The sequence below is a fragment of the Odocoileus virginianus genome, chromosome 9 (assembly GCF_023699985.2).
Source record: "Odocoileus virginianus isolate 20LAN1187 ecotype Illinois chromosome 9, Ovbor_1.2, whole genome shotgun sequence".
NCBI classification, from domain to species: domain Eukaryota; kingdom Metazoa; phylum Chordata; class Mammalia; order Artiodactyla; family Cervidae; genus Odocoileus; species Odocoileus virginianus.
Window position 1 is genome coordinate 36,187,786 of NC_069682.1, and position 23,643 is coordinate 36,211,428.

Genomic DNA, 23,643 nt, shown 5'->3' on the forward strand with positions numbered 1-23,643 from the left:
AAAAAAGAAATACTGCCCTCAGAAAGCAATTCAATGATTTCACACCAACTTTCATCTCCTCTCTTCCTCTTCTACAATAGCTATTTTTTAAAGCAATCATAGACTATCATTTGCAAAAAAACGTGCAAGATGAAAACAAAAGCGGTGTTTAATTCTGGCATTTTATGTGATTCCACCTACGTGTAAAAGCAGAGCAGTGAGGGGATCTGGTTAGTCACCTCCTCTGGGGACCTATTAGGCCTGTCACAGGAAAGCACAGCGTCTGAGCTTTGACATGTAACTTCTTCCATTCTACCACAAAAACAAGGATACAGAAAAAGTCCAGAAGTATGTTAAAGCACACAATCAAAAAGTTTTTTGGTATATTTTATGTAAAAGTAAAAGAAAACAAGTATGGGTCTAAGAATTGTTAACTCAATAACAGGAACCAGTGAGATGGTAAAGCTGGTTACCATCTTTGGAGCGTCTACCATCCAAGTGCATTTTGAGGATCTGAGGATTTGTACATTCACTGTACATTCACAGGGACTGTGGGGAAAAAAAAGCTCAATATGGAATTAAAAGTTCTGTGGTGCTTCTCACTCTAAGTGTAATACATGCAGAAACAGTGAAAAATTGAGACGTGATTAATTGTTAATTTCTATTTGCAGGGATTTGACAAAAAGAAAGAATTACGAAAGAAGTTAATCCCAAACGTTATTTTAACCTTAAAATAAACAAGAAACAAACTTTGGTTACCTTTTTAAAAGAGATACACTGATTTTTATCATAAATGGATGTTGAATTTTGTCAAAAGCTTTTTCTGCGTCTATCGAGATGGTCACATGGTTTTATTCTTCAATTTGTTAATGTGGCATATCACATTGATTTGCAGATATTGAAATATCCTTGCATCCTTGGAATAAATCCTACTTGATTCTGCTGTATGATCCTTTTAATGTATTGTTGGATTCAGTTTGCTAATAATTTGTTGAGGACTTTTTCATCTGTGTTCATAAGTGATACTGGTCTGGTTTTGGTATCAGGGTGATGCTGGTCTTGTAGAATGAGTTTGGAAGTGTTCCTTCCTCTGCAATGCACCAATCGTTTGTATACTTGTATGAACATACTATGTATTTGTTTTGCCATTGATGGTAGAGGCCTATTTGTGTTTATCATTCTTTTTCCATTTGTGTGCATGAACTAGGGGTTTAATAGAAGTGAGAACATGTGTTTTTCCATTTTTCATTAATCTAAGTATCTATAAGCCAATCTTTATGTATTTGAAAAGGCTAGGGCTATTAGTAAAGCTAGGCAAGTTTCACAATACTATTGTTCAAAGAATAACAAGATTTGTCACATTTTATGATTTTAATTATCTTTTAAGTTACTTTGATAATTGTTATGGATTGAACTGTATCTCTCTCACACACACACACACAATACACACACAATATGTTCAAATCCTACACCCTACAACCTGCAAATGTGACCCTACTTGGAAATAGCCTTTGCAGATATAATCAAGTAAGGATGAGATCACACTGGAGTTGGGTAGGGGGGGCCTACTCCAGTGACTAGTGCCCTTATAAAAGGAAGATTTGGATACAGACATGCAGGAAGAAGGCCCCATGACCATGGAGGCAGAGGCTGGAGTTACTCTGCCACAAGCCAAGGACTGCCCACAGCCACCAAGAAACTCAGGGAAACACACGGGACAGATTGCCCCTGGCCCCCGCAAGAAGGAACCAACCCTGATTTATTTCAGACCTCTGGCCTCCAGAACTGTGAGGGGATATGTATATCTATTGCCTGCAGCCACCAGGTTAGTGGTACTTTGCTATGGCAGCTCCGGGGAGCTAGTCCTGTGATGCTTCAGAGAGCAACACTGAAATAGAACCAAGTTTATCAGCTCACCAGGTCTCTCTGATGGGACCTCAGCATCCCTTTCCAGGTGGGACCCATAGGCCACGCTTCTGCAAGTCCTGCTCCCATTCACTCATAAGCGGTGGGCGGGCTGAGGGCCCAGCCAGCTGCAGGAAGAAGGGAGAGACATGTCTCCATAGGAGACATCAGCTCCGAGGAAGAAGCAGATGCTGAGGCTGGAGCCGGGCTGGGAGAGTAAGACTTCATTAGGGAGGGTCACAGTCCCAGCCTCTGGACATCTGGCAGGTGAGCAGGGACACAGAGCATGCGGGGCCTGGGGTGAACCACGGCCCACTTCTGCCTGTGCCGAGCACCGAATGTCCACCCTCGGGGGCTGCTAGCCTGAGAGCAACGCCGCCCCCAGCGAGCATCTGCCGTGTGAGCCCTGTGTTCGGAGACCAGCAAAAAGACAGCCCAGATGTGACTCCCCACAACACCAGCATGCCCGCCCACCCTCGTAGGGGACAGTGGGGGACACTAAGTGTTAAACCCTCATGTCCAGGTCTCCAGAAGCATGTTTTCAGAGAGAAAGTGGATTTCCTGCAGCAGTGTGTGGAATTGAAAGTCTGAGTATTTCTGAAGGTCTGGGATGGTAAATGTCCTCTGATAACAGAAATTATTTTTAAAAGTTAGAAAAGGAAGGAGGAAAGGAAGGGAGGGAAGAGGAAGGAAAAGGCAATAACAAATCTCCAGAGAAAAGGGACATTTAAGAAAAAATAAGGTTTCCAACAGGAAGTGAGTCGACATACAGTATGATCATGATTTTGAAGAATTGAGGGGGAATAAGAAGAGAATTCATTTGACTTTGATGCTGGAAACATTTCTCTTTAAATGTCCTGGGAAGAGTGATGTTGGATTTGCAGAGAAGGAAAATTAATCTTAGTTTGTGATGTGGCTGCAAAATGAGCACCGGTTATAACTATGTTAATATGGTTTGTGTTCAGTCTTTAGAATCAACCTCTAAACAAAGTCTAGAAAACTGACTAATGGTTTCAGAGCTGGACACACCTGTGGAAATAAACCTGCAGCTGACAATGACCGTGTCACTGAAGCTGTCACACATTTGTCTTTCCAGTCAACCCCAATGTTTTGGGCACCAGGGATCGGTTTCACGGAAGACAATTTTTCCACGGACCAGGAGACAAAGGGATGGTTTCAGGATGATTTAAGTGCGTAACATTTATTGTGTACTTTATTTCTATTATTATTTATTATACATCAACTCTGCCTCAGATCATCAGGCTTTAGATCTCAGAGGTTGGGGACCCCTGCTTTACACGACTTCTCCTCTCCTCTCCCGAATCTGCTGGGTCTTTTGTCTGTTGTTCAACACAGCTTGCAGGGCACACTCTGTACCCTGGGCCCGGTGGTTCCCTCTCTCTCCTTTCAGCTGAGCAGGTCTACCCTTCTGCCTCCATCCTGTGTCCCTCAGCAACCCCAGTGGATAATGGCCTCACTACCCATTTGGAGATGGCTCCTCAGGCTGACCACCCAGTGGAGGAGATGAGGAAAGGTCTCTTAATAACCCCTTATAAAATAAAAACGCACGCCAAACATGCTAGCACCAGGAAATTCCAGTGTCTCCTTTGGAAAATTCTCCTAAAGTTTTCTGATCTCAGCAGGGAATCTGATCTATCCTTGAATCTTCCCTGTTAGCTCAGATGGTAAAGAATTTGCCTGCAATGCAGGATACTGGAGTTCAATCCCTGGATTGGGAAGATCCCCTGAAGAAGGGCATGCAACGCACTCCAGTATTCTTGCCTGGACAATTCCATGGACAGAGGAGCCTGGCCGGCTACAGCTCATGGGGTCACAAACAGACACGACTGAGCGACTAACACACAAGTACATTCTTGAACCTGACCTATTCTTGATCATTTCAACTTGCTGAACAAAAGCAACACAGACCTTTCTGTTCTGGCCACACTCATTATGAATCACACTTAAACTGGCACATGCCCCTTTTCTTGGCAAGAAGAGCAGAGGGACAAGCCGGTGCCCCATGAGCATCTTGCTACTTGGACATAGGCCCAGCAGTTCCTACCCTTGGCTGCAGAATGCCAGCACCTGGGAAGCTTTGGAAAATCCCAACCACGTTCAGACCAACTCCCTCAGAACCTTGGGTGCTGAGGCCCGAGCCCTTAGTGTGTCTTAAAAGCTTCCCAGGTGATCCCAAAGAACAGCAAGGTTAAGGACTGATTCACAGGCTGCAGCTTCCAGACTTTTCTAGGACTTTGGCTACATATTAGCATCACCTGAGAGCTATAAAGCTGCTGATGCAGGCACCCTACCCTGGAGACTCTAATAGGTCAGGGCTGTGACCTGAACCTCAGGGTTTTATCAAACTCTCCAAGCATAAAGCACAACCAAGGTTGAGACTCGCTGGCCTTAACCAGTATCTAACAGAGCACTGATGGGGGCGGGGAGGAGTGGATGAGAGACCCCATACCAGGAGCCACAGGGTCTCGCCCTTGAAGGAAACTTCAGCAGAGACCAGTCAAGCCACAGGGCTTGTGATGGTATTTAGTGGAATCCAGCTTTTCACTCACATCATTAGAGAACTGGGGAGTGGGTTATGTGATCAATTCCCACTTTTAATTAGAAGAAAGCTTCTCATTTCTACCCTTGTGTCTCCCCTGACTGCCCTGTAACAGCGCCGTGGGGCTGGGCCCTGATGCGAATGCAGTGTTAGAGCACAGTTGCTGCTGCTGCTAAGTCGCGTCAGTCGTGTCCGACTCTGTGCGACCCCATAGACGGCAGCCCACCAGGCTCCTCCATCCCTGGGATTCTCCAGGCAAGAACACTGGATGGGTTGCCATTTCCTTCTCCAATGCATGAAAGTGAAAGTGAAGTCGCTCAGTCGTGTCCGACTCTTCCCGACCCACCAGGCTCCTCCATCCATGGGATTTTCCAGGCAAGAGTACTGGAGTGGGGTGCCATTGCCTTCTCCAGAGCACAGCAGGGCAGTCCCAATACCCGCCGCGGTGAGGGGTCCCTGGAAAGAGGCTCCAGGACCTGAGCCCCTTAGGCATCCCTTCCTGTGGACCCCAGGGAGGGGCAGACAGGGCTTAGGGCAAGGGGTTGTCGCCCAGTGCTGCTGCTTCTAGGAGTTTCCAAATGAAACCCAGAGCAGGGATGTTTCCAGTGGAAGCCAGTAATGGATGTGACCACAGATGTTCCCCAGGGCTCATGGGCCCCTCCCCTCCCCCTCAGCAGTAGGCCGAATCCCACGAGGTGGCAAAGGGCCTCGTGCTCCCCACCCTGAAGTCTGCACTACAAGCCTCTGCTTCTGTGACTTGCTTACAGCCTACAGAACAAGGAAAAGGTACGGTTGTCACTCCCATGAATACGTGTGCTAAGTCGCTTCAGTCGTGTCCGACTCTGCTACCCTGTCTATGGATTGTAGCCCTGCCAGGCTCCTCTGTCCATGGGATTCTCCAGGCAAGAATACTGGAATGGATTGCCATTTCCTCCTCCAGGGTATCTTCCCAATCCAGGAATCAAACCCTCTTAGGTCTCCTGCATTGGCAGACCACTGGCGCCACCTAGGATGCCCTAGCAACTTATCACATGCACCCCGTGAATACATAATGACACATAAAAAACTGTCTGCTAGTGATGAAATAAAATTTATATTTTAAGGCAGGACAAGAAAAATTCAACATAAAATTCTCTCTCTGCATGTCTGGACCTCCTTCCTCTCCAGTGTGCTGTGTGCATTTGAATTACACACAAACCTTGAGTGCCACAAAGATAAGAAGGCCTGCCCAACCATGAAGATCAATTTTTTCTTTCTTCTGATGCCAGCAATGCAATTTCTTAAAAGGACAGTGTGTTTTCCTGGCTCTGGAGAGAGTCATAGAGACTTACTGCTTGCTTTGCAGGTGCTTACCGGAACTCTGTGTCCAGTGAACTTTGTGTAAAATATCAAGCTGTCACTTTGACATATGATCCTTTGTCTTGAAAATGTGTATGTCCGTGTCTTCCACTTCTAACAGATGAAATAGTTCTTCTGTGCTTCTACCACTGAGGGTCTAGGTTCGATCTGGTCAGGGAACTAATATCCCACAAACTGCATGGTGCAGAAAAAAAAAAAAAGATACAAAGAACCAATGAGCAGGAAGATGTGACCCAGGACCTCTCCAAGGAGGCAGGAGAGGAGACTGGAGATGGAAGAGGGAGAAGTTAAAAGGCTCGGAGGATGGAAGTTGACGTGCAGATCCAGAAGGAGACGGGGAAGGGCCTGAAGGCATGTCTTTAAGTTCCCCAGAATGAAGACAGATGAGAGTCTACAGCTGAAGAAAGCACCTCACTGTGGATGAAGAAAAATTCTCAGACCCCATCACAGTGGAATTCAAATACACTGAAGAGAGAGCTGCTATTTCCCAGCTTTCAGATGACGGAAGCCGACCACCTACAATGAAGCAAGAGCACAGTTGACCTCAGGCTTCTCCACAGCATACAGGGAATTTGATTTTTTGAATAAATATAACTCTGAACCTAGAACTTTATAATTCACCAAACTGCCACTGAACTATGAGAACATAATAAAAAAAAAAAAATCCCTGGGTCTATAGTCTTCAAAAGTGCGCTCTATGCCTGAAGTGCAAACATGCAAAGGACCACAGAGAGAAAACAGCTCCTGCAAAGGCTCTGAGCTGGAAAAAGTCCAGGGTGTCCAACAAAGAGAAGACCAGAGCCCAGGGGCAGGGAGTGGGAAGTTGGGGGGCCACGGGGGGTGGGCCTCAAGGTGGGGCACGGGGCCAGGGTGTGAGTACTCGGTTGGCCTCGAGAAGGACTTCAATTTCCAGAAGCACTATGAGAAGCCAGATGGTGAGCAGGGAAGCAATGTGACCTGGCTTCCATTCAGACTATGGTATAGCAAGTCTCCTACACATGAATCAGTTCTGTTTTGAAAGTATATTCATGAGTCTGACAAAGTTAGTCTAGGTACCAAATCAGCTATAAAGCACTGTACTGTAATAGGTTTATAATATTTTTCACATGAATGATACATAAAAAGACAAAAAATGAAACATTTTAAATCTTACAGTACCTTGAAAAGCATAATAGTACAGTGCAATAGCTGGCATACAGGGGCACGTTCACATCTTCGAAAGTTTTTGACCTCAGTGTTGACTTACTGTCTGTCCTTCTGCCTGCTCGTGTGTAAAGATCCTTGGAGGCCAGACTGGACGCAGTGTTTCAGGGAGAAGCCTCCTTGGCTTGTGGAGTGATGGCTCAGCCCCAGTCTGGTGGGAAGGGAGACAGAGAGAAGGGGACAGATTCAGGTTGCATGTTGTGGGGAAAGCAGGAAGGTGTCACTGATGTGTCTGTAGTCAGAACTAAAGAAAAAGCAAGGGTCTTGTCTTTGTAGGGTTTCAGACTGTAAGCAGACATTTTGAGGGCATCAGTTTGAAATATATAGAAATACTGAATCACTATGTTGGGCAACAGAAACTAACATAGTGCTATGGGTCAATTACAATTCAAAAACAAACTCATAGGAAAAAAGAGACCAGAGGCCGAGGGGAGGAGGAGGAGGGAAATTGGATGAAAATAATCAGACGGTACAAACGTCTGGTTATAAGATAAATAAACACTAGGGATATAATGTACAGCATGATAAATGTAATTAACACTGCTACATGTCATATGTGAAAGTTGTTAAGAGTAAATCCCAAGAGTTCCCGTCACAAGGAAAATATTTTCTATTTCTTTAATTTCATATTATAAGAGGTTTTGGCTTTTTAAAAAAATTATTTCCCTCCACCATGGGTGGATTTTTAAAATTTTTACTCTTTTTTTGGCTGTGTGGCCTGCAGGATCTTAGTTCCCCAACCAGAGATTGAACTTATGCCCCTATGCATTGGAAGCACAGGTCTTAACCACTGGACCACCAGCAAAGTCCCCTCGTATCTATCAGAGATGATGGACGTTCATAAACTGTGGTGATCATTCATGATGTATGTAAGTCATCTGTATACTGTACACTTTAAATGTATACCATGCTCTATGCCAATTATATCTCAATAAAACTGGAAGAAAAAAAGGTGAGAAAAAGCAAGAAATTAAGGATAAGGCAGAGATAGGGAAGTTTGGGGAGAATTTTAGAGGAGCAAATTAGGAGCTCTAACTTTGTCTGTAAACAGGGAGTAGCTGTTACCTCCCAGGAGTAGAAGATGTAAGAGAGTTATCAAGTACATGAGAGGTTAGAATTGGGGTTATAGATCTATGATCAGTGGTATAAAGTGTTTATCCAGAGAGTGTGAATGGGTATGGTGCTGGGTGGGGGGCAAGCAAAAGTGGGGGGCACTCCCTGGAGTCTGGTCATGCAGGAGGAGACGGAGAAGGAGAAGGAGGAGGAGTAGATCCAAAGGACACGTGGTTGGCACGGAAGCCAAGAGAAAATAGGGTTTACTTACAGGAGAGAAATTAACCTGTGTGGAGTAAAACTGATTGGAAACATCCTGGCAGTGGTGACTGACAAAGCCCTTTCAGCCTCACATTAGGCCGAATACAGATATACAATTAATTCTCAACAGATGAGTCACGCAGAAGAAAAATAATAATTCAGTGATGTAAAAGCTTTTGTTCTAAAGTCCAGCGCCCATAAACAAAGACTGGGAAGAACAGGGGCCTGGCAGGTGAGCAGGGAATAGGAAGCGCGGTAAATCCCGCAGTGCACATGGGCCGAGTCAGGGCAGGCAGTTCTCAAATAAACCAAAGACGGCCAGGAGTCTTTACCTCTCATCCCTCCAAAACTGCTCCCATCTCAGGAAACGGCACCACTATTCACTGAAGGGCTCCCCCTGAAACCTAAGCAGCTAGGGGGATTCTTCAACATGCCCTGAGGACTTTCAGAATAACTACTGGATGAGGTATGGGGTATAAACACACACTGGCAAGCACATCCACACACAATTTCTAAAATGCCACCCTGAGCATTTCATTGTAACTCAACTATCTCAAAAGAGACACTTTTTTTCAGTTAATGTCCACAAATATCTGCTACTTTTAAGGCACCCACCAGATTTAATAAATTTACCCATGGCTAAACTCAACTAAAATATAATCTAAATTGCATCCAGGGGCTTCCTGGGCAATCCAGTGGTTGAGATTCAATCCCTGGCCAGGGAACTAAGATTCCACATGCCATGCAGAGTGTGGCCAATTATAAATAAATAAATCTAAATCGCACCCAAACATAACCCAGGAGAGACATATAAATAAGCATGCCCTGGTGATTCTACCTGCACAGTGTAGGGAAGCAAACTTTCCCTCTGTTCTCTTAGAGTCTCTGGCTGGGCCCAAGACTTAAGCGGCCATAAAACAGATTGACAGAAGTAAAGCATCCAAATTCTATTTTTACACATGCATAGCAGCCTTTGCAGGACAACCACCAAAGTGATTAAGCCTAAGTGCTTATATACTTCATTGAACAAAGAGTGATTGTGGAAAAGTAACTGAAATTATGAGGAAGCAAACAGAGGATAAGGGTTCTTTTCATCAGGTTTGTACAGATTCTTCTTGGCTTCCTGCATGCTAAGTTACTTCATTTGTGTCCGACTCTGTACCACCCCATGGACTGCAGCCTGCCAGGCTCCTCTGTCCGTGGGATTTCCCAGGCAAGGATACTGGAGTGTGTTGCCATTTCCTTCTCCAGGGGAATCTTCCCAACACAGGGATCAAACTCACATCTCTAATGTCTCCTGCATTGGCAAGTGGGTTCTTTTCCACCAGCACCACCTGGGAAGCCCTTCATATATTCATCAAATAACTAGAGTGCCTACAACAGTGTCTGCTACCCTATACAGAATCATAACTGAATACAGGATGGAATGAACCACTCTGGCCAAAACAAGAACTATACTTTTCAAATGCCCAAAGAAAATATGAGGACAGAAAGTACAGTCAGTTTTACCAAAAAGGTACAGAACTCAGGAAGGGGCAGGGGATTATAAAATCCCCACATCATAAAACAAGATGGCAAAAATTGAAACAAATTCATCAGTTGAGTTTAAAAAGAAAATTCAATTATATAAATGTTGCTTCAAAAAGACTCATCATAATAAAAAGATGCAAAAAGATTTAAAATAGAAGATAGACTAAAAAATGTATTGAACATAGACACAAAGAAAGTGGGGGTCATGGTATGAATTTCAAAATAAATCAGGACAAACACATTTAATGGGGCAAAGGAGGCTTATTATACTGATAACTGCCATCCATTGTAAAAGCATAGTACCCATAAATATTCATGTACTAGGTAACAGCATGACAATGTTAGAATACAAGAGGTAGAAAATGCAAGGAAAAGTGTCAGAACTCCAGTTGAAATGGAAGATGTTCATTTATTCAGGAATGGGATAGGGGAGAAAGCAGGATATAAATTAGAAGACTGGCAAAGAAAATTATAAAAGTAAATGACACAAATGATTAGAATAAATGCAAAAGATGAATTCACATTTAATCAGCTGGTGTTTCAGTTCAGGAATAAACAGTTTTGAACAACTACTATATGCTAAGTATGAACTAGATTATGGGGGGGGCATTTAATAAGGCTTTTCTGATAAATATGGAATTTTTTTCAAAATAGATCATATACTAGGTCACAAAGAAAGCCTCAAACAATTTCAGGGTGGCTATGGGGATTGAGCAAGGTAACGTTACCCATTACCATTGCAGCTGCATAAATAAAGAGAAGCCATCATTATCATTGTGATGATTGTACAGCTCAGATCCTGGAATACCAAACCACTTTTTTCAAGTCCTTTTCTGTGCACAGGACACTCACCTCTATTTGCCCTGCTTGACAGGGCAAAGAAACAAATTGCCAAGTTGCCAGCTCTGGGCAATGCTTCCAGACCAGGGCTGCTTGGTTTACTCTGGAAGGGAAATAACTTCATTAGAAATGTCGTTTTCTTGGCTGGCTGGTCCTCAGCTGACAGCAGTGCCCCCAGACCACTTGTGATCTCTGCGGCTGACTGGAGTGCATGCTGCAGTCTCCAGGGACCCGGGTCGGGGAAACCCAAACCTGCCAAGTGTGAATATGTCCCTGAGAGGGTCCAAGGTTTGTTATTTTAAAAAGGTTTTCTTTTTTTTTTTCTTTCCCCCTGGAGTTTTCTCTGACCACCTATCTCAAATCACAGCCTCCCTAGCACCCTCCCTAGAACCCTCTCCAGGTTCATTTTTCCTCCATGGCACGTTTCATCAACCATGTCACGTTTCATCAACCATGTCACATATTTTCCTTGTTTGTCTGGTTTATTGACTCTCTCCCCATGAGACTGAGGGTTCCAGGAGAATACAATGTTTTGTCTGTTTGGTTCCCTGCTGTAGCCCCAAAGCCTACAACAGTGCTTGGCACATACACAGTTGCTACCCAGTAAACAGTTTGGTTGAGTAACCCCCAAATCCATCTCTACAGTAATGTTTCCCTGGGGGGAATAGGGCCTAATGGGTCCCAAGCTCTGGGATACATTGAGCCTGTGTCCACAAGATGAACAAAGTTTTCAAGAGGGTGCTAGAAAGGAAGAAAAGGAAAACAACAGGAAGGAAGGAGCAGAGGCCATACCTGTTTGGTATTTACCTGGGGCTGTCTACAAAACACAATCATTCCTGGTGGAGGAAGGGAGGGAAGGGGGAGAGATGTGGGGCCAGGCCTGCCTCTGCCTGCTTCTCCCTTCTCCAGTGTATCCAACGGCAGAGGAATTCCTGACACTTTTACCTGCAAAACCAGTAAGAATCCATACTTCACCTCAGCTCTGGCCACCTTTCCCTCAATCTGAGATCATTTCAAGTCTCCTAACTTCTTTCCACCTTTGCCCCTTGCAATGGACTCTCCCGTACAACATCAGACCCATTTTTCAGCAATGTAGTCAGACCACATTACCCTCCACGTAGATCGTGATTTCTACCCAGCAGCTCAGAGCCTCTGCCACTAGTCCTCTCTCCAGTTAATTCCTTTCCTCACCTGTCCGAATCCCACCTGCTCAGGCCGGCTTCCTCGGAGCACCCCAGACATAAGGACCCCCCAGCCTGCTTACTTTGTCTCCAGTTCCCACTGCAGACCTTTTCTACAGCCCAGATAATTAACTGGCTGATGTTCATGGATCACCCTCTGCCCCTGCACCCACCCCACCCCCGTCCAAGTAGGTCAGTTCCACCAAGGGCAGGGAGATCTTTGTTTGGAATCAATAACAAAGATCTTTTGGTCTTTTTGTCTCTAGCTCATCCCATTACAGCACGGCCTGGCACAAAAGCAGGTGCTCAATTATTCATGGAATGGTTGGCTTGGAACAGAAAATGAGCACAGTGGGTTCTGTCTTCCTGGGAGCCTAGCTGAATACAAAGGATAAATTTGGGGACTTTTAGAAGGCAGGATTCACAAGTACCACCACCGATAAAATGCAGGCCTCCTCTTGGGCTACTGGTCTGGGGCAGGACGGAAACAAAATATAAGGTTTCTGTCCGTTGGTTTCCTTTTTCTTTTACTGCTCTGTCCAGAACGGGTGTCTCTGAGTTGTTCTTTTGTTTGTTTGTTTTGTATTTTTCGAGACACCAGCTACTTTGGTAATTGGTAACCTTTAGGTATTTCTCTCCAGCGGGGAAGTGTGAGAACTTCCCCTCACCAGGGACTCGCCAGACCACTGCTGGTTCGGGGCGGTGAACCCGCCCGCACCCCCTCGCCTCTCTGCCTGTGCGCCTAGCTCCCACCAGGGGTGAGAAAGTTCTCCCAGCGCGGAGCCAAACCACATCCTCGCACTCCCGCGGGCCGGGGGCCGGGCCGCTCCCGCAGAAATAAGCCCAGGCGGCCCCCTACCCAGCGAAGACAGCACAACACCGCGCGGCAGGCAGCGGGCGCGTTCAAACCCGGGACAAAGCGCCGCGCCCTGCTCGGGCCTCCGGGACTAGGGCTCCCAGCCCGCGCGGCGGATCGGGGTCCGCGGCGGGGCGGTGGGGCTCGTCCCGTGCAGGGGGGTGCACGCGTTCATGCTGCCGGGGGATGAGCAGATCGAAAGGGGACGCTGGGCCTTGTCTCCGGGAACAACAGCCTGGCCCTCCCCGGGGGAGCGAGCAAAGCGCTGCGGCGGCGCCCAGGCGAGTCGGGAGCCAGGCCAGCGGGGTTCGCGCCGGGTTAGATCAACTTTCTGCGGCAGCTCTCCGCCCTGCCGCCGGGGCGCCGGGTGCCGGGGTGAGCGCAGAGGCTGCGCGTCCTGGGGCGCAGGGTGGGCGGTACGGGGTGGGGGCGGGGGGAAGGGCGGGGGTGGACCCGGGTCGCGCAGGCGCCTTCTTCGCCCCCTCGGCTCCCCCGCCCCATCGCTCCAGAGTTCGGGAGGGCGGCTGGGGGAGGGGGATGGCCCGCGCTGGGGCCGAGGGAGGACGCGAGGCAGACACAAAGCCCTTCCTTCGCCTGCCTCCTCTTCCTCCGCCAACAGCTTCTCCCGGGCGGGGAAAGTCAGCCCGGCGCCGGTCCGCTGGGCCCGGGTCGCCCGCCTCTCCGAGACCTGCGGAGAGGGCTTGCGCGAGGTAAGGGGCGGCGGCAGCGGAGACCCCACCCCCTGGGCCTGCACCCCAAGCGCCCGGAGACCCCCTCCGACGGGCGCACGCGGGCGGGGGCTCTGCGGGGTTCCGGGCGCTAGTTCTCGCACGCTCCTCCCCTCCGGAGGAGACCTGGGGGGCCTGGCAATCGAGCTGCTCTGGGGTCGTGGGGACGCACGGGGGAGGGGGCACCAGGGAGTAGGGGCGCCGGGACTGGGCCAGGGTGGTCTTTCCCACCGGGAATCTTCCCGGGGCCTCTGAGCGGAGGGTAGTGGAGAGGGGGCGCTGCGGCTGCAGGCGCGGGGGCTCCGGGTGCGCGCGCGCACGGCGGACCGCCGCGGAGACTTGGATGGAGTTGGACCTGCGGGGATGCAGGCGGCGTGTCAAGTGCGCCCCGCGCCGCGCAACTTGGAGTGGGGCTGGCAAGCCTGGGGCAGGCCGGGTCGGTGCGCTCGGGCTAAAGATTACCCCCCGGGGGAGAGGCCAGCCGGGGGTCGAAGGGGCTGTCGCCGTGATTGACGGCGGTGCGGCAGGCTGAGGAGGAGCCCAGGGTTCCTGCGGGGAAGGGAGGGGGTCACTCTCCCACGCTAAGGCTTCCGCGCCCCCCACCCTCGGGCTCGGTCTCCACCCTTGGACTCGGCTTGCACCAGCGCATTGTCCACCCGCCCGCGCCCCTCTGCCCCGACGGCTGCGGGACTTCGGAGAGTTTGCAGAATTCAGCTTTAAAGCCTGTGATGTGTTGCCAAGAAATACAGCCGAGACTGACACCCCCTCCCCGCCGCCCGGGCCCTCACCGGCGCCTCTCTGCTCTAGTGGGGGAGAGGTGCAAGGGGGTGCCGGGAGGTTTCCTAACTCAGGACAGAAACCCACAGAAACCCGCAAGCTTGGGGGGGGGGGGGTGTATTCCAGCCCTGAGGGTTTCAGGCACAGTGGGGTTTCTTAGGAACGTTCAGTCATCAGAAAGGAAACCCCAGGGAACTCTTCGGACCAACAGGACTTTGTAAATATTGCAGCAAAAACAAACAGCTGGCGGAACTTGGTCATTAACAAAAATAGTATTTTAATGCACTGTTGAAAGCCATCAAATTTCATGTGAAAAATCCCCTGAACAAAATGTCAACGTTTTACATCAAGACCGGCTGTGGTTATGACCTTGCGTCACTGTGCTGTGGAAACAGTGTTTCCAAGCGCCCTGTTTGTCTAGACCCCACCTGGGGGTTTCTGAGCCTTGGCAGAGTGGTATGCTGCGGTTTAGGCAGTGCGGCTTTATATTGAATATATAGTCATGTTCTTTTGTTTTTACTATGACTCTAAAAAAAAATGAAATATAGTTGATTTACACTGTTATGTTAGTTTCAAGTGTACAGCAAAGTGATTCAGTTATACACAGAGATACATTCTTTTTCCGATTGTTTGCCCTTGTAGGTTATGTTTTTTGACTGTGGAACTGGTACTATTTAACCCCGTTCAAGTATGCAAGAGTATTTTTATGAGTGTACATAGAGGTGGGCATTTCCTTTCGGCCTCCAGTTCCAGTTCTGTCTCTAGAACAAACGTTCATTGTCCCTGCCTTGTCACCTCCACAGCATGGTGGCCTTGGATTGAGGTGGGGTGGTGGGGGGGGGTCCCCATTTGGGACTCCAGAAAGAGCACTGGTGGTTGACAGGAGCTTTGGGGTTTGGGGATTCTGTTCTCAGCCTTCGGAGGCTGGGGACAGGAGAACGCCCTGCTACTGTGACCTCCTTTGTCTGGAGACCCTCTCCCCGCTGCAAACATGTTCTCTAAGAAAAGAAGATCTAAAATAGCCCTTCCCTCCCCGCCATGCAGAAATAGATGCGAGCAGCTTGACTCGCTCTAGGCCTGCAGGTATGTTCTTGTTTAGAGAGAACGTCCAAGCAGCCCTCTCCCAAACCCGGCCCAGGTCCCCCTCCGGTTCGCCAGATTCAAGGGCCACCACCCACTACAAAGAGGAATTTCTTCTCCAGAAATCTCTCTTTGGGGAGCTAAATCCTCCCCCTCCTCTTGGAGGAGACAGATAACTCATTTCTCCTCTGTCCGAGGGTATTCAGCCCTGAGAGGTTAGCCACAGTTGGGCCCAATTAGCACAGGCACTGCCCACATTCCACCACGAGGCTCTGTCCTGTTCCTCATGTCAATCCAGGTCTGATGATGCTGCCAGATTCCTAGTGGTTTCAGCTGAACTCTGGCCACGTTTCCCTGGTCAGGCACCCAGAGTCCTTGGGTGTGTATTGTGCATGCATGTTCACTCCGTCCTCTCTGACTCTTTGCAACCCCATGGAGTGTAGCCCACCAGGCTCTGTCTGTGCGATTCTCCAGGCAAGAATACTGGAGTGGGTTGCCATTTCCTACTGCAGGGGCTGTTTCCAACCCAGGGATCTAACCTGCGTCTTCTGCGCATCCTTTGTCTCCTGCATTGGCAGGCTGATTCTTTACCCCTGAGTCACCTGGGAAGCAGTTACTTTTGAGCAGAATTCAGTGGCTCCTGCTCGACCCCTGTCTTTGAACTTCCTAAGGGTGAAAGCCAGCTCCAAGCTCTTATTGCCTAACACTTCAGGAATGAGTGTTGAAAGAATGAACAGAAGTATCCTTCTGTAACAGAAGGCAATGGTACCCCACTCCAGTACTCTTGCCTGGAAAATCCCGTGGACAGAGGAGCCTGGTAAGCTGCTGTCTATGGGGTCACACAGTGTCCGACACGACTGAAGTGACTTAGCAGTAGCAGCGGCAGCATCCTTCTGTAAAAAGCATTTGGAGGCGTTTCAAAGCAATAGGTATATCCTTGGCAGATAATCATATTATTATTCTGCTTTATAAAATGCTTTTCCAGATAACATCACAGTTGTTTGTCACAACAACACTAATAATTCCATTTGGTAGGTGCAAAAACAGAGGCCTGGACAGGTCAAAGCACCAAAGTTGGAAGCAGAGCCCCAGGCCCAGTGCTCATTTTGCTGAACCACTGCTGACTTGCTGGAGGTGGCCGGACTCAGATACACACACACCATGAAATGTATGTCCAGAGCAGAATTTACACAGTGGTGTGTTCGGAGGTACTTTTTCAGAGAAATTACTACAGAGTCACAGGGGTAAAATGTCTTAGAGAAATAAGAAGGTTAAGTAGGTTTTCCAGTGCAGGACTTTTCAGTGCCATTATTATTATTATGTGCATTGGGGTTCTTTAGGATGACTCCGTAATATGGAATGGTTGCCAACTTCATTTGGCTCCAGAACCAGGAAGCATCTTCTGGATCCAGCTTTCTTAAGGAGTCCACTTGGGGAGATTGCTTAGTTCATGCAAAACCTCCTAAAGTCTAGGCAGTGTTCAAGGGACACTAGTGCGCAGAAGAGTGAAAATATATGTTCTGGACATTTAAAAGGCACAGTGATCCCCCCTTGTAAATTTAGAGTGAATTGTTGGCTTGCCAGCTTCTATGCATGTAATTGGGCTTCCCAGGTGGTACTAGGTGGGTAAAGAACCCACCTGCCAATGCAGGAGACATAGAGAACCCCATGGACAGAGGAGCTTGGTGGGCTATGGTAGTCCATGGGATCTCAAAGAGTCCGACAGGACTGAAGTAACTTAGCATTTGTGCATGCATGCATCTGATTAACATGAATTAGTCCCCCATCCCCACCCTGCCCCCGGGTGTGATCGGGTCTGAGGGACCTGGAGGACTTCGGTTGGCAGTGCAAACAGGCCCTAGCAAGTGGGCTTTCTGGGCTGCGCTAAGCAGGCAGAGCTCACCTAGCCTCCCCAGACAGTGCCTCAGAAGCCCCCAATTCAGACACACCCATTGTTTGCAGTTGTTTTTGAATCAGAGCTTGCCTGCAATCTGTTATGTACTTTTCACCCATTGGTACCCCTGGCTATTCAGGCTTGATTGCATTTAAGAGAGGAGCTGAAGAGAGGATTCCAGTGTGTGTTTCAGGGATTCAGAGGAGAGTGGTGGGCTAGGAGGAGCATTGGGAAAGGTGATACTGTGATAAGACAGGCTGGGTGAATTTAACGTCCATCTGCATTTGGATGGAGACATTTCTAGGTCTCCAGTGCTAAGGAAATGTGTCTGCAGATTTGTTTCACAGGTTATTCCAAAGACTGGAAGATATATGGGCTCCTTTAGAGATCTGTATTTAATAGGATGATGTCACAGAGGTCAAGGAAAGGAATGTTTTGAGAAAAATGAACCTATCAGATGGAGTGGGTATTCCTGAGTGAGCATGTTTGTGTCCTTCTGCATAGGTGGCCAAGGGAGAAAGTGGGGAAGAAATAGTGCGACTTCTAACCTGTTGAGTTTAAAAGTCCTGTATGTTACCTCAGTAGAAATTGTCAGTGAAGAGCCAGAGTTGGGGAGTTACTGGGATGCTGAGGGGACCAGAGTGGGGCAGTCGGTGAACTCACCCAGGGACAGGCCACAGGACAAGTAGAATAGGGTCGAGGCAGAACCTAGAGGCCCATGTCCAGGGACCTGGAAGGAAAGAGAAAGCGCCTGCATTGATGGTGAGTCGGACCATCCAGAACTTGTTGTGACTGGCCAGGACCCAGACTACCCCCAGTTTGTGAATTTTTTTCTAACAAGCAACTTTATATTAGTTTCATGTATGTAGCTTAATGATTCAGTATTTATATTGTGAAGTGATCACTATAAGTCTAGGTAACATCTGTCACTATACAGTTACAGAATTTTTGTGTGTGTGATGAGAACTTTTAAGGTTTATTTTAGCAACTTCCTTGATAGCTCAATTCGTAAAGAATCCACCTGCAATGCAGGAGACCCTGATTCAATTCCTGGGTCGGGAAGATCCCCTGGAGAAGGGAAAGGCTACCCTCTTCAGTATTCTGGCCTGGAGAATTCCATGGACTGTACAGTCCATGGGGTCCCAAAGAGTTGGACGCAACTGAGCGACTTTCACTTTGCAACTTTCAAATATGCAATATAGTATTATTAACTGTAGTCAACATGCTGTTCACTGCCTTCTCTGACTTACCTATTTTATACCTGGAGGTTTGCACCTTTTGACCACCCTCACCCATTTCATCTCCTGTTCCTACCCCCTGCACCTGCAACCAGCAGTCTGTCTGCTTTATCTATGAGCTTGGCTGTGTGTGTGTGTTTTAAAGATTCCACATATAAGTGAAATTATAAGGCGTATGTCTTTCTTTGTCTGACTTATTCCACTTAGTAGGATGCCCTCAAGGTACATTCATGTTTTTGCAGATGGAAGGATTTCACTCTTTATGATGGCTAGATAATGCTCTATTGTATATATGTAGCACATCTTTATCCATTCATCCATCAGTGGACAGCTAGGTTTTTTTCTATATCTTGGCTTTGTAAATAGTGCTGCAGTGAACATGAGGTGCAGATATCTTTTCAAGTTCCTGTTTTCATTTTCTTTGGATAAATATCCAGAATTGGAATTGACCATGTGGCAGTTCTAGTGTAAATTTTTTGAGGTATCTCTGTATTGGTTTCTGTGGTGGTTGCACCAGTTGACGTTCCTACCAACAGCACAGAAGGGATTCTCTTTTCTCCACATCTGCTCTTGTTTTTGATGATGGCCATTCTGACAGGTGTGAGGTGGTACTTCATTGTGGTTTTGACTTTCATTTCCCTCATGATTAGTGATGTTGAGCATCTTTTCATGTGCCTGTTGATCATCTGTATTTCTTCTTTGGAAAAATGTCTGCTTAAGTCTTCTGCCCGTTGTTGGATTGGGTTTCTTTTTTGTTGTTGTTGAGTTGTATGAGCTGTTTGTATATTTTGGAAATTAAGGCCTTGTCAGTCACATCATTTACAGATATTTCTGAGATGAGATTTTAAACATTATGACTTAAGATCTCAAGAGATCTATCATCAGATCTAATTTTAAGTGTTGATGTAAGGTGGAAATCAATCTCTTTCTTAGTTTTTTCCTACAGTATTTTCTTAAAATTTATTTACTTTTAATTGAAGGGTAATTGCTTTACAGTATTCACTAATTGTGTTGGTTTCTACCAAACATCAACATGAATCAGCCATAGGTTTACCCATGTCCCCTCTCACTTGGACCTCCCTCCCGCTTCCCCATCACTCCTCTAGGTTGTTACCCAGCCCCAGTTTACAGCAAATTCCCATCTAGTTTACATATGGTAATGTATGCTTCCGTATTACTCTCTGTACGTCCCACCCTCTCCTTCCTCCTCCCCAAATCATGTCCACAAGTCTGCTCTCTGTGTCTGTGTCTCCATTACTGATCTGCAGATAGGTTCATGAGTACCATCCTTCTAGATTCCATATATATGCGTTAATATATGATGTTTGTTTTTCCCTTTCTGACTTACTTTCCTACAGTATTTTTTTCATTTAGTGTTAAGTACCAAGAAACCATTAAAATAACAATTGCAAGAGAGAAGAAACAGTCAACATTAATGGTAGAAGAAAGTGAATAGTATGAAAAAGTAGCATTTTTTCCCCAATGTTTTTCCATAAGTGCATTTAAACATCTGGGTCTTAGTTGGTATTTACTGAAGAATTCTCTGTACACCCCCATAGAAAATGAGGAAAAAATGGAATGCTTCAGAGGAAGCTGTACTCAGTTCTTCCGGAGAGAGAAAAAGAGCCTCACTTGAGAACCAAGACTGTATTCTGAGATTTTGATTCTTTTATAAATGAAACATCACTCTAGAAACAGAGACAAAAATCAATAAGCATGGCAGCGTAGTTGTTGAAGGTTGACTGAACTAAAGGTTCTTATACAGCTGTATACTTGTGTGTTATTTAATTTAACAAAACTGCCTTTGAGGAAACCTTTTTTTAGTGAGTGCTGGGAAAATGGACCAAGATACGAAACGATCTAAGCGTATTTACACACCATATGAAGACCCAGCACAGAAGCAGGGGCCAAACACTGTAACAGCTAAAGCATTTTCAGAAGAATTCAACGTTCAACAGATGAGTTCCACCGGTGGCTGTTGGTGAGGGGACTTAATCCACCTTGTCCTCTGTCTCGACCATGAGATGTGAAACCTTGTTTTTCCTGTAGAGTTGCTTTGGCTCAGCCCCTGCCCTGCTCGACAATCCACTGGCCTTGCTACCTGGTCCCTGCGTCTGGCTCATGTCACATCTTCACCTGCCTCCTTCCCAGCTTAGGTTTCGGGATCTAGGGTGATAGCCCTTCTTTGGCATACACGTGAATTCTGTTGTCGTCTTTCTCAGGGGACTCCCCTGTCTGAACCTATCCCCTGGTCTATGTCTGCCCCAGGAAGGCGGACAGGCTGGAAAACCACAAGCTTGTCAAGGGTTCATAGCCATTGATCTCAAGTCGTCCTCCATTTATCAGTCCATCTTCCCAGTACCTGTTTGCATCTGAGATGCACTGGGAAAGTTGCAGGCTTGTCTGGTTTTTGCCAGAGTAGCACTGGCATATCTATAAAGAAAGTGAAAGCAAAGTTGCTCAGTCATGTCCGACTCTTTGCAACCCATGGACTGAAGCCTACCATGCTCCTTCGTCCATGGAATTTTCCAGGCAAGAGTACTGGAGTGGGTTGCCATTTCTTTCTCCAGGGGACCTTCCCAACCCAGGAATTGAACCCGAGTCTTCTGCATTGCAGGCAGATGCTTTACCATCTGAGCCACCAGGGAAGTCCAAATGGAGATGCGGGGAATCGAACCCGGGGCCTCATACATGCAAAGCATGCGCTCTACCACTGAGCTACATCCATAGCAGATACTTAAACAGAAAATTATTGGGGTATAGTTGCTTTACAGTGTTGTGTTAGCTTCTGCTGTACACCAAAGAGAATTAACTGTTTGTTTATATATCCCTTCTTTTTTGAATTTCCTTCCCATTTAGATCAGCACAGAGCACCGAGTAGCATCCCCTGAGCTATACTGTAGGTTCTCATTCATTCTCTATTTGATACATAGCAGTCTATACCCCACTCCAGCACTCTTGCCTGGAAAATCCCATGGACGGAGGAGCCTGGTAGGCTGCAGTCCATGGGGTCGCTAAGAGTCAGACACGACTGAGCGACTTCCCTTCCACTTTTCACTTTCATGCATTGGAGAAGGAAATGGCAACCCACTCCAGTGTTCTTGCCTGGAGAATCCCAGGGACAGGGGAGCCTGGTGGGCTGCCGTCTATGGGGTCGCACAGAGTCGGACAGCAGCAGCAGTGTATCTATGTCAATCCCAACTCTCCATTCATCCCACCCACCCCCACCCCTTTCCTCCTTGGTGTGTTTTCTATGTCTGTATTTCTATTTATGATTCACAAATAAGATCATCTGTACCATTTTTTTGCAAAAGTAGGAAGTCAAGAAACACCTGGAGTAACAGGCAAATTTGGCGTTGGAGTACAGAATGAAGCAGGGCAAAGGCTAATAGAGTTTTGCCAAGAGAATGCACTGATCATAGCAAACACTCTCTCCTAACAACACAAGAGAAAACTCTACACATGGACAACACCAGATGGTCAATACCAAAATCAGATTGATTATATTCTTTGCAACCAAAGATGGAGAAGCTGTATACAGTCAGCAAAAACACGACGGGGAGTTGACTGTGGCTCAGATCATGAACTCCTTATTGCTAAATTCAGACTTAAATTGAAGAAAGTGGGGAAAACCACTAGACCATTTAGATATGACCTAAGTCAAATCCCTTATGATTATACAGTGGAAGTGAGAAATAGATTTAAGGGACTACATCTGATAGACAAGAGTGCCTGATGAACTATGGATGGAGGTTCGTGACATTGTACAGAAGACAGGGATCAAGACCATCCCCAAGAAAAAGCAATGCAAAAAAGCAAAATGGCTGTCTGAGGAGGCCTTGCAAATAGCTGTGAAAAGAAGAGAAGAGAAAAGCAAAGGAGAAAAGAAAAGAAATACCCATTTGAATGCAGAGTTCAAAAGAATAGCAAGGAGAGACAAGAAAATTTTCCTCAGTGATCAGTGCAAAGAAATAGAAGAAAACAATGGGAAAAACTAGAGATCTCTTCAAGAAAATTAGAGATACCAAGGGGACATTTCATGCAAAGATGGGCTCAATAAAGGACAGAAATGGTATGGACCTAACAGAAGCAGAAGATATGAAAAAGAGGTGGCAAGAATACACAGAAGAACTATACAAAAAAGATCTTCACGATCCAGATAATCACGATGGTGTGATCACTCACCTAGAGCCAGACATCCTGGAATGTGAAGTCAACTGGGCCTTAGGAAGCATCACTACAAACAAAGCTAGTGGAGGTGATGGAATTCCAGTTGAGCTATTTCAAATCCTAAAAGATGATGCTGTGAAAGTGCTGCACACAATATGCCAGCAAATTTGGAAAACTCAGCAGTGACCACAGGACTGGAAGAGGTCAGTTTTCATTCCAATCCCAAAGAAAGGCCATGCCAAAGAATGCTCAAACTATCGTACAATTGCATTCATCTCACACGCTAGTAAAGTAATGCTCAAAATTCTCCAAGCCAGGCTTCAGCAATACATGAACTGTGAACTTCCAGATGTTCAAGCTGGTTTTAGAAAAGTCAGGGAACCAGAGATCAAATTGCCAACATCCTCTGGATCATCAAAAAAGCAAGAGAGTTCCAGAAAAACATCTATCTGTGCTTTATTGACTATGCCAAAGCCTTTGACTGTGTGGATCACAACAAACTATGGAAAATTCTGAAAGAGATGGGAATACCAGACCACCTGACCTGCCTCTTGAGAAACCTGTATGCGGGTCAGGAAGCAACAGTTAGAACTGGACATGAAACAACAGACTGGTTCCAAATAGGAAAAGGAGTATGTCAAGGCTATATATTGTCACCCTGTTTATTTAATTTATATGCAGAATACATCGTGAGAAATGCCGGACTGGATGAAGCACAGCTGAAATCAAGATTGCCAGGAGAAACATCAGTAACCTCAGATATGCAGATGACACCACTCTTATGGCAGAAAGCAGAGAAGAACTAAAGAGCCTCTTGATGAAAGTGAAAGAGGAGAGTGAAAAGGTTGGCTTAAAGCTAAACATTCAGAAAACTAAGATCATGGCATCCGGTCCCATCATTTCATGGGAAATAGATGGGGAAACAGAAACAGTGGCTGACTTTATTTTTTTGGGCTCCAAAATCACTGCCGATGGTGATTGCAGCCATGAAATTAAAAGACGCTTACTCCTTGGAAGGAAAGTTATGAC

The 23,643-nt window shown here is 46.6% G+C and overlaps 1 protein-coding gene, 1 long non-coding RNA gene and 1 other non-coding gene across 5 annotated transcripts in view; 1 reads left to right on the forward strand and 2 right to left on the reverse strand.

Moving 5' to 3' along the window:
• Positions 1–5,520: 5,520 nt before the first annotated feature.
• Positions 5,521–12,691, reverse strand: LOC139036643 (uncharacterized). Its single transcript, XR_011489464.1, has 4 exons — positions 11,498–12,691; positions 10,703–10,793; positions 7,050–7,157; positions 5,521–6,319 (listed from the first exon to the last, which is right to left on the reverse strand). It is a non-coding gene; the product is annotated as an uncharacterized lncRNA (long non-coding RNA).
• A 330-nt stretch (positions 12,692–13,021) lies between these two features.
• Positions 13,022–23,643, forward strand: part of RIN2 (Ras and Rab interactor 2) — a 227,673-nt gene continuing 217,051 nt past the window's right edge. For 2 of the 3 annotated variants that reach the window (XM_070472226.1, XM_070472221.1), the window contains exon 1: positions 13,282–13,437. The gene's annotated coding sequence lies outside the window, so the exon portion shown is untranslated. Of the gene's footprint in view, positions 13,103–13,281; positions 13,438–23,643 lie in introns of those variants that run through there. The other variant, XM_070472222.1, reaches the window with a different exon arrangement.
• Positions 21,101–21,170, reverse strand: TRNAA-UGC (transfer RNA alanine (anticodon UGC)). Its single transcript has one exon. It is a non-coding gene; the product is annotated as a tRNA-Ala (tRNA).